The sequence below is a fragment of the Neolamprologus multifasciatus genome, chromosome 23 (genome assembly GCF_963576455.1).
Source record: "Neolamprologus multifasciatus chromosome 23, fNeoMul1.2, whole genome shotgun sequence".
Taxonomy (NCBI): Eukaryota; Metazoa; Chordata; class Actinopteri; order Cichliformes; family Cichlidae; genus Neolamprologus; species Neolamprologus multifasciatus.
In genome coordinates, this window is record NC_140460.1 from 21,002,271 (window position 1) to 21,014,076 (window position 11,806).

Below are 11,806 nucleotides of genomic sequence, written 5' to 3' on the forward strand. Positions count from 1 at the left end.
AATACACTTACTTAAATATTGCATCATATTCAAAAATTCATTAAAAATCATCCATAATAGTTGATGTCCAACTTTCAACACCGTCTTACTCTGGGCGACCTACGGTATCTCTGGGCCAAGTTACATCTCAATTCACTGTAATCTTTATCAAAAATTGAAAGAACAATTATATGTCAATGCTGGCTGTGTGCCTTTCAAAGTGACACTAAATAACAGAACTCAGGCACATCAGGGAATAATCCAAAAGGCGGATTTATTAAACAAAAACAACATACAAAATATCCCTAACCCATACTACATAACCTAAAAAGAAACAAAGGGACACTTAGAAGCACAAGAAAACAATACTATACTGAAAGGGCAAGAGACACAGCCCAAACATAATCCACAACTAAAACGCCAAAAGAACAAGTCATCCCACATAGCAGACGGGTGTTGCCTGGATCTGGTGTGAAGCCGGCACTGCTGGCTGACTTCTGGCATGGTAAGATGGCACTGTTTATGTGATGGCATGCTACATCTGGCCTGATTGGGTGAATGTGACATGTTGTATAGAGCACTTTGAGTAATATGGGTGAGTAAAAAGGCGCTATATAAGAATCAGTCCATTCACTGTCTGAACAGAGTTTTGTCATGACAGCATATTTGATTGTCTTCACTGACTCGCTTTGAAATCCAGATTTTAATTTTGGAATATTAAGTGTACTTGTGGTTCCTATAGAATTTTAAGGTTGAACAGGAATCATCTCTCAGGCCTCTCTTCTGTGGATGCAGCTCACATCATTCTGTACAATATGATAATTTTTAATTCTACAACTGTTTATAACCTGCATATTTCACATTTGTGTATAGCTGTATATCTCATATTTCTGTATAGTTTTTTTAATTTCATATTCTGTATAGTTTTTCATGTTTATATCCTGTTCATAGCCTGTACATACTTATAGTTATAGCATATTCATAACATACCTTCATACCGTGTACATTATAACATACCATAATAGACCCATTTCTGTAATATACTTACATACCTATATTATTGCTAATATATATTGTAATATATCTATATCATGGCTAAAGCACTTCTTGATGGATGCAAACTGCATTTCGTTGCCTTGTACCTGTGACATGTGCAATGACAATAAAGTTGAATTCTATTCTATTCTATATTAATTCAGAAGACAAACACCCGTCTCTGCTTTTGAGATTAGCATTAAAACCCTCAGTTTTGACAAATAATACAGTTAGAGTGGATCAGGTGACCCTGAATCTTCCCTTATTTGTGCTGCAATAAGCCTAGGCTCTTGTGGGCTTCCCATCATGTATGAATTTTTTCCTTCTTTGCTCTTTCTGTATTTATACACCTCTCTGCATTTAATCATTAGTTAGTATGTATCTCTTGCACAGTGTATATGTTGTTCTGTCTCCTTTTCATCAACCTCAGCCAGCCACAGTAGATGGCTGTCTCTCCTTGAGCCTGTTTCTGCCAGATGTCTCTACCTCTTCAAATGGAGTTTTTCCTTCCCACTCACACTAAATGTTAGCTCATATGGGGTACTTAAATTGTTGGGGCTTTCTTTGTATTATTGTTGTGTTTTTAACCAGCAACATAAAGTGTCTTTAGGTGACTGTTGTTGTGGTTTGGTGCTGTATAAATATAATAGAATAGAATCGAATAGAATAATGTACTTCAGACCGGGAGATTGGCAAAATGTATAAATAGGATGGTGATTAGGGGAATTGGAGACAGCTGTGTAACACAGCAGGGATACATTGGGAATAAGAAGACAATGGAAGTAAGACTCAACACAAGAAAGAGACAAGAGGCCACCAAACTAAAACACAGACTAAGACACACGAGCTTGACACAGACAAAACCAGAAACAGACATGAAGACAAGACTGGCTTTAACACTAGAGTGTTTTCACAAGTGTTCCATCCACTTGTGGAATGCTTAAAAAGAACTACACTTAAAAGCAATATGGAACTGAAAACAAAAGAATACATAATGTAAACATATCATCAAATAATCCAGGACTCACAAACAATGATATGATGAACAGAACTATAAAGAACAAAACTGAGAAATGCTTGGTAAACTGACCAAGGACTATGTCATCATGTCAATTTTTTAATATCATAGTTAATGTGTCCTGATTTGTAGATAGTGCCACCTGACAATTACCAGGAAATCCAACTGGGTGACAAGCCAGAGTTATTTGCCTACACACCCACTGACTAGAAAAAAGGTCCAGGACTCTTCAAGCTGGGATACAGGCATCAAAGACAAAGATGTAACCAGATAGAAAGTCATCAGGAAGGCACTGCCTGTTGTTGCTGCTGCTGTCAGACTTTTTAATTCATCCACTTGTGTCAGACACATATTGAACAGGAATAAACATGACTCACTGCACTCTCTCACTTTGTATGCCACAATGTTTGCTTAGACACCTGTATGCTTATATTGTTTATTATATCCCAGAAACATTAATGTTAAAACTTGTGTTCCTATGTCTATATATAAGTTTATTTTCATATCTCTATATTAATCTATTTATAGCTCCATTCCCTCACTTCATTTTATACAATTGCTTTGTTCCTGCATGAGAGCTATTTAAAATGGTTTCACACAAAGTGCCTCCAGATGAATACAGAGTAGTTTTGGACAGCAGAGGCTGGAGAATGGTATTGCTCTCTGTGTGAAAAATAACTACTTATTTGAAATGAAGATGAATGTATGTTGTCAAGGCAAAAAAAAAGATTTTTCTTTTAAACAGTACATTGCATAATGAGAGTTGGCAGTTCGTCTTGTCACCGGAAGGTTGCTGGTTCGAGCCCCAGCTCCCACAGTCTCGGTCGTTGTGTCCTTGGGCAAGACACTTCACCTACCGCCTACTGGTGTTGGCCACAGGGGCCGATGGCGCGATATGTTGTTCCTCCACTCGGTGCTGAGTGGAGGGTGAACAGCGGCAGAGCTATGCCAGAAAAGCGGCAGAGCTACGCCAGAATGCTCTTTGTGGACTACAGCTCAGCCTTTAATGCAATCATCCCAGACATCCTCTGCTGACCTTCCACCACTCGCCCATTGAGAGCCTACTAACTTACTGCATCCCAGGATGGTACGGCAGCTGCACTAAGGCGGATAGCGAGTCAGTGAAGACAATCAAATATGCTGTCATGACAAAACTCTGTTCAGACAGTGAATGGACTGATTCTTATATAGCGCCTTTTTACTCACCCATATTACTCAAAGTGCTCTATACAACATGTCACATTCACCCAATCAGGCCAGATGTAGCATGCCATCACATAAACAGTGCCATCTTACCATGCCAGAAGTCAGCCAGCAGTGCCGGCTTCACACCAGACCCAGGCAACACCCGTCTGCTATGTGGGATGACTTGTTCTTTTGGCGTTTTAGTTGTGGATTATGTTTGGGCTGTGTCTCTTGCCCTTTCAGTATAGTATTGTTTTCTTGTGCTTCTAAGTGTCCCTTTGTTTCTTTTTAGGTTATGTAGTATGGGTTAGGGATATTTTGTATGTTGTTTTTGTTTAATAAATCCGCCTTTTGGATTATTCCCTGATGTGCCTGAGTTCTGTTATTTAGTGTCACTTTGAAAGGCACACAGCCAGCATTGACATATAATTGTTCTTTCAATTTTTGATAAAGATTACAGTGAATTGAGATGTAACTTGGCCCAGAGATACCGTAGGTCGCCCAGAGTAAGACGGTGTTGAAAGTTGGACATCAACTATTATGGATGATTTTTAATGAATTTTTGAATATGATGCAATATTTAAGTAAGTGTATTGAATTCAATATACATGTCCTTTAATTTCTGAGGAATCTTACAGTAAATCTGGATGAAACTTGGCACACAGGTACAGTAGGCTTCCCAGAGAAGGAATCTGTTGAAAGTTGGACCTCAACTACTAAGGATGATTTTTAATGAATTTTTGAAATTTGACATAATTGTAGTGTATTGACTGTATTGCATTGAATATAAGTTTCCTTTAATTTCTGAGGAATTCTACAGTAAATCTGGATGAAACTTGGCACACAGGTACAGTAGGCTTCCCAGAGAAGGAATCTGTTGAAAGTTGGACCTCAACTACTAAGGATGATTTTTAATGAATTTTTGTAATTGACATAATTGTATTGACTGTATTGGGCTGTTCCATCGTAATGTGTGCGCGCGCGTGCGCGTGTGCGCGGGTCTAGGCTCTCAATCGGGATATAAAGCGAAAAGGCGCTACCGTAAAGACTGGTGTAAAAGCGCAAGGAAATTTATGCGGCGGATAAGAGGCGGCTGGCTTGACCGCGGCTCACAAATGACGGCTCGCAAGTCCTTTCAGACGAACTGCAAAATAAATTTCCCTCCTGCCGACCATAGCTGGACTGGCCATCCCGGTATTTTTCGTGATTCTTCGTTTGATTTTATGTTTTTTCTTTCTTTCTTTCTTTCTTTCTTGTAACAGTATAAACAATGAAAGGAGGTGGATTGGCCAGATGCTGGCCGATGCCTAAAAATAACTCAATTGTTTGGTAGTGCTCCTTCAATCATGAAACTGATCAATGATCAGCTGATCGGCTTTTGCTCTTGCTCCACTTTGCGCCAGAAAGAAGAAACCAGCGGATGTCCCGCTAAACAACAGCAGCACGTTTAAGCTTGATCAGCTGTTGTTAGAATTTCTTTAATATTAATTTCTAGTATCAGCTGATGTTTGCTGGAGCCACAGCTGTAAAAGCTGCTGGTTTTGATATCAGTTTGGATATGTGGTGAGAGGGAAACATGAAGATGAAACCAGGAGATGTCCTTACTGAATCATCAGAGCTGAACAGGTGATGGAGAAACAGGTTTACCTTTTAGGTGACATGAATGAGTTGAAGGGAAGTTATGAACTGTTTCTGAGAGACAAATAACATCAGGATCCTTTTCTAAGTAGCTGACAGCTGGTAACTGTGCAGGTGCGGATCTAGCAAAGTTTTGCCAGGGGGGCCAGGTAGAGCATTAACAGGGAAAGGGGGGCACAAAGAAATACTTTTCTTTCTTATTCTCATTTAAAATGTCTCGTTTTTAATAAATAATTATCTGAATCTTACAACGAGTTTTTATCTGATGTAAAATGTATAGACATCATACATATACCAACAAGACTGTACATCACTGTCACAACAGCGTTTGTTTTTATTCAAAGGCTTTATGGTTTTTCCCTATAATACCTGGGGGGGGTGGTCTCTAGTCAAAATGGCCGGGCTGATTTTATGTTCCTTTAAGCAAGTTCTTCATGACCAGTGTTGGGACTAACGCGTTATTAAGTAACGCGTTACAGTAACTACGTTATTATTGTGGTAACGAGCACGGTAACTAGTTATTATGCCAAAATCAGGAACGCGTTAGTCGTTACTGGGATTTAGATAGGGTCGTTACTCGTTACTTCGTGTGGTGGCTATCGCGGAGCTTCCACAGATTCTGTAACATTAGCAAGTGGTGGAGACAGCAGGTGGAGGAGGGAAAGGGGACGCAGAAGGAAAAGAGACCCGAGGCGGCTGCCGGTCCAAGTGTGAACTGAACTTCAGGTAAGAAGTTATGACCTGCAGTCTATCTGGGTCAGATATAAACCAAGTTTAGGTGGAGTTTATTTTCGTTATTCTGACTTTTTCCGTACTGCGTACTAGCTAGCATGACGGAGTTTCTATACAGCTGGGTGGGTGCTATGAAGTTAATGATGTTGAACTTTATTTTGTTCATAAGTTATTAGAGTTGCCAACCGTCCCGTCTGGTATTCAGAGAAAATATTACGCGTTTCTTATTGAGGTGAAAAGGAACAGTTTGTCCCGGACTTCAGCTACAATGAAAAAGACAAAGCTGGAGTTATTCTGTGTTTGCTGCACAGCTGCCTCCTCTTCTTTCATTCTCCCCCCTCTCTCTCCCGTTTCTACTTCAATCATGAAAACTGATCAATGATCAGCTGATCGGCTCTCTTGTTTGTTTATCACCCACTTTGCACCAGAAAGAGGAAACCAGCCGATGTCGCGTTAAACAACAGCAGCACGTTTAAGCTTGATCAGCTGTTATTAGAATTTATTTAATATTAATTTCTAGTATCAGCTGATGTTTGCTGGAGCCACAGCTGCAAAAAAGCTGCTGGTCATGATGTCGGTTTGGTTATCTGGTGAGAGGGAAACATGAAGATGAAACCAGGAGATGTCCTTACTGAATCATCAGAGCTGAACAGGTGATGGAGAAACAGGTTTACCTTTTAGGTGACATGAATGAGTTGAAGGGAAGTTATGAACTGTTTCTGAGAGACAGATAACCCCAGGATCCTTTTTAGGTAACTGACAGCTGGTAACTGTGCAGGAGCAGAGCTAGCAAAGTTTTGCCAGGGGGACCAAGTAGGGCATTAACAGGGAGAGGGGGGCACAAAGAAATACTTTTCTTTTATATTCTCATTTAAAATGTCTAGCTTTTAAAAAATAATTATCTGAATCTTACAACAAACGATTGATAGATTGATGCATATATACCATCAAAACAGTGTACATCACTGTCACAACAGCGTTTGTTTTCATTCAAAGGCTTTATGATTTTTCCTATAATGGTGGGCCAGTCTCTAGTCAAAACGGAGTTACTTTTGATAGAAGTAACTAGTAATGTAACTAAGTTACTATTTTAAAGTAACTTACCCAACACTGTTCATGACTGAGCCAAGTGTCCTCTTTTTTGGAAAACAAAATATGGTCACCCTACTATACGCGAAAAGTGAGCGCAAGAGCCCTCGGTGCGCCTGCTCGCTGCTGAAGTCAAAGTAAACTTTATTGTCATCTCCACTACATACAGTACAGTATATAGAGTGTTAAGGGGACCTTACCCGAATGGATTAGTGGCAGAAACACACGAGCACAGGCTTGTAGTGATGCAGGTTTTATGTACACAGATGAGGGAATATTTACAAGGGAAGGGGCTATATACAGTGACAGATAACAAATGTACACGGAGAGCAACGCTGACAGGATAAGACGGAGCCGGGGTATGCGGGCGGACCGATGACGCACCGGAATTACCTAAAAAGCGAGGGACAAACAAAGTTAGAGAGCGTCGATCGCCGAGAGTTCAACTAAAAGTGGACGAGGAGAGTTGGAGAGCTTACTTGCAACACCGACATACAGGTGTAGCGGTGGTCACAGCCGGGTATGAAGCAATTCTCCGTCACGGATCCACAAAAGCCCACACACCGAAAACTAGGCAGGCGAACAGGCAGCGGGACAGCCTAAAACAAAGGAGAAGCAGGCAGATGATGGATCCTAAGACATGCAGCTCAATTGCGTGGAATCCACAGATTCAGCTTGCACCGACACGTTACCACTTATGAGACGACAATACTCCGACACCAGACGTCCGAGATTCAGCTCCATAAAAGCGCTCCCTAATGACGTCCGATGCGCCGCAGGTGTGCCGGAATGCCATCAAGCCCCGCCCCGCCTACCTGTGCCAAGAAGGAAAACAAAACCCAAAAAACAACAATAAACCTACCCACCACCTCCTAACATAGAGAGATGAAACGGCGAGGCTCCAGTTACAGCAGTGCAAGTAAACAAACAATAAAAATAAGAAGAGTAAGAAAATAAATATACACTTTATGACTAGGGGTAAAGGGATCAATAACAATTTAAAATTTATAATTTTAAATTGGCTGCTTCCAAATAGAGCACATTTCATTCATAATATTGTAAATCCAAGCCCATTATTAATTCATGATTTGAATCCTGGGTTGTGTGAAATCCCAGAAATACACCATAGACAAAGTGAATCTGTAAACTTTAGGTTATGTTGTGGTGATCCTCCGGTTGGGGGATGAGTGTTCATACTGTAGTGCAAATACTGTAGTGCAAAAAAACAAATGGAAGATGGACAAGAAAGGTTCAAAGCCATCAGGTGCTCAGTTTAGAAAAAAGAGAAAGGAAGAGGAAGAGAAAAGAGCAAAAGATACAGGTAAGCAGATGTGTCATAATGGTGGGTCATCCTGAAACAACCAGAATACTTTATTAATCCCTAAGGAAATTATGTGGGTTACAGTTGTTCCAAGAAGAAATTGTAAAAATAACAGTAACAGACTAAACTCCAAACAATACATTATGTTACAGATTTTACACATTTAAGAAATAGCACAAATATATACAGATCACTCAGTTATAAATATCAAGGATTAACGGAGGTGATTATAAAGAAATATTAAGAAAATGGACAAGAATATTACAGAGTAGAAAACAGCGTGTATAAAAAAGGTGTAACTATTACAGTGTGTTAGATGGAGGAGTTGTACAGGGAGATGGCCACAGCCAGGAATGATTTCCTGTGTCTTTCAGTGGTGCTTTTTGGTAATCTCACTCTCGCCATCCCCACACCATTACTGGCCTTGTGGATCAGTTTATTTAGTCTGTTGGCATCTATGACCCTCAACCTGCTGCCCCAGCATGCAACAGCATAGAAGATAGCAGTGGACACAACAGATACAACAAGATAACATTAATTAGTAGGGATAGTGAAAGCTTCAGTTTATGTTTGTTAGAACGTTTGTTAAACAGTAGACACTGATGTAGCTTATTGAATCTTTTGGACTGTGTTCAGCACAATATTAATTAATCATTGTCAGTTGTTGATTTGTGCTATTCTCATTGTATGACAAATTGTGATGGCTGTTTGTTAGCCGTTTGCATACTATGAATACTCTCTCTCTCTCTTCATATATGTGTGTGTGTGTGTGTGTGTGTGTGTGTGTGTGTGTGTGTGTGTGTGTGTGTGTGGCTTGAAAATCTGTACATTTTGATCACATCGTCATCTGGCATTCCAAATAAACTGACAGGAGCGGAGAAATACCACTCTTATAATTATCTTAAATATCTGCATTCTGCAATGCAGCAATAATGACTACCATATGAAGCAAAAATAAATAAATAAATAAGACCTGCCCCCCCCACCAACATTAAATAGCGCAATTGAGAGCAAATTGTGTCGCAAGTATTGGAGAAGCAGTTTGCGGCGTGAAGCATTAGCAAAGCAAACCTGACCCGAAGAGGCGAGACTGAGATGGTTTGTGCATGTGCAGATTTTAGAGGCTGGAAATGTGTGTTTAAGAGAAAAACATGGATTATAATCATAGTTAAAAACTCAAGAGGATAAAAAGACAACTTGTAGGTTGTGGGGACTTTTATGTTAAATAAGTTTAAAGAAATAGTGAACATCTCAGTATTCTTTATATTACGTCTTTAATTAAATTTTTTCAATTCAATTTCCATTCATTTTATTTATATAGCGCCACATCACAACAGCAGTCGCCTCAAGGCGCTTTATATTGTAAGAGAAAGACCATATAATAATACAAAGAAAACACCAATAATCATATTCCCACTTTGTGGGAAGTGGGAAGGAAAAACTCCCTTTTAGCAGAAAGAAACCTCCAGCAGATAATGGCACTTATCTGCCAACCAGTTTTTCATCACTGATTCAGTGGTTGTTTATATGTACTATTCCATGCCACTAACTGGCTCATAGTGCTCAGGAGCAATGCAAACCGCTGTAGAGGCAAGTGCTGCAGAATAAATCCTATAAACAGCTCATGATGTTGCCAGTGGGTAAAGTGAGTTTCAATTACAATAGCTATGCTCATGAAGCCCAAACCGTGTTTGTGACAGTAAGTTAATCAGGCTTATGGACACTTTCAGTCTGTCTTTGGTTCAGTAATGGGCTTTGTTGTGTTGGTTCTTGAATGAAGACTCCTGCTCAAGCGAGCAACATATTTTTAACAACGCTCTTCGTGAGGGGAGATAGGCCTCCAAAGTGTGGAGGCCTATCTCCCCTCACCACACTCCCTGCCGGTGACTGATGCCCTCAGGGGTCGGTGCATTGGTGGTTCTTGGTGTCCGGGGCTGGGCGCTCAGGTCATGTGCCAGGTCACTCCCGGTGGCTACTTGGCGGGGCCTGGCGCCTGTTGCTCGGTCAGGCCTCTTCCGGGGCGCGGGGGGCCCTCGGGCCTCCGGCCTCTGTGCCTGCGGCTCGGTTCACTCTGGCACAACTGGCTGCCGGCGGGCACGCCGGTGCAGCCCCCTCTAGCTTCTGCCCGGTGGCTACTGGGTGACCCCTCGTCTGGGGATCCTCAGCCCTTCCCATGAAGGTGGCACGGATGCCCCTCCGGTGGTCCTCCTTGGGCTCTTGCACTCTGGGGCCTCTGGATGTCTGGGGCCTGGATCTCCTCCATGCCTGCTTCATGCCCTGGGGGACAGGGCTATGGCTCTCTACATCCTCTTGCAGACCATTACATGGGGAAACCATTTGAATACAAGTGCGCCGATCCACACAGGTGTGCACACGGGTGTTCACTGTTCGTAGACTTAAATCACACCTTTCTTGGCTGCTACTTCAAAGCACATTGTGCGCTGTCTGTCCTGCGTGCTGCACAACAACATTCAATATTTAGTATTTACTGCTGTTTACACTTAGCTAGATTAATGCGATGGTGTTGTGTTTAGTATGTTGCTTTGGGTTTTTTTTGCTTGTTTTCTGTTCTTTTTCTCTCAACAGGTGATCCCGGAGATATCTTTTTTCCCCCCTTTCTCACTGTCCCTCTTCCCTTCTGTTTTTCTTTTCCTTCCTCTTTCTTTCTCCCTTTCCTATCCCTCACTCATGTCTGTCCCGTCTGTAACAACTGAAAATAAAATAAAATAAATAATAAAAACAAAGGTCGATCAAATGGACCAATACAGCAATGCCATGATGATCCATTTGGCAAAATAAATCCATTGGGTATCCTTGTTGGTCTTCAGACAACAATTCTGACGGCTAAAGAACCAAATGGGACAGGCAAAAAAAAAAAAAAAAAACAACGCCCTTCGTGGCTGTTTCCATGCCAAACCATTTTCTATTTTGTGGGCAAGTACTGCCACCTAGTGGTGCATGCACATACAATCAATATAGATTATGCCACAGGCTTTATATTAATGGTTAATTTACAGTACATTGTATTTTATGATTCAAGTGATATGTTTGTAGAACTGGAAGAAATGCTGGCTCACCACAGCCAAAGTGAATAAATGTTCTGATATTGTTGTAATAGTGGTTGTGTAGTTAAAGTATAACTGAAGAAGAGCTTACTTAATAATTTGTCATGATCTGGGTGAGTCTGAGTAATTTTCCACAGCTGCTCCTCACCTGTGGCAAATACTCCAGCAGTATTTATGACCAGCGCTCAAAATGAACCTTTACCAGATTGTCTGCTTACAATAGTCAGTTCAAGACATTTTTGTCTTGTGTTCCTCAGCGTGTTTTGCTTAACCCTCTCTTCCTTTTCTCTAGTCGGCACCTAGATACATCTTCCAATTCTCGTTGTAGTCACACCTCAGGATTCTGGTCTGCTGCTGCTGCTGGTAAAACCCGTTCTCGCAAACTGCCATCCTCACCTGCCTGCCTCCCTGCACACCCACATCGCACTCTTTACTCACCCGGATCTAGTTCACCTCCTCCTCCAGTTACTCTCCACCTGCACCATGTAAAACCTCTTAGCTTTGGAATCTTGGATTCATTCACTACACCGCAGACCACTCTGATTATTATCTCCTTTGTTTCAGTGTTCCTGTCCGCTATAGCTTCCATCGCCCCATTCCTGTCCCTGCTATTCCTGTGACCTGACTCAGCTTGTGTTCTGGCCTTTCTCATATTACCTTGTCATTGCTCGCTGTTGCATTTACTTTTAGCTTAGCTTTCTCTGTCAAAGACTCTTATAAAATAAATTTCTGTTAAAAGGCACT

General features: G+C 41.2%; 1 long non-coding RNA gene across 1 annotated transcript; it reads right to left on the reverse strand.

The window, feature by feature from the left end:
- Positions 1–1,189: 1,189 nt before the first annotated feature.
- Positions 1,190–7,557, reverse strand: LOC146491490 (uncharacterized). The gene is made up of 2 exons (XR_014872526.1): positions 7,156–7,557; positions 1,190–7,069 (listed from the first exon to the last, which is right to left on the reverse strand). It is a non-coding gene; the product is annotated as an uncharacterized LOC146491490 (long non-coding RNA).
- Positions 7,558–11,806: the final 4,249 nt, after the last annotated feature.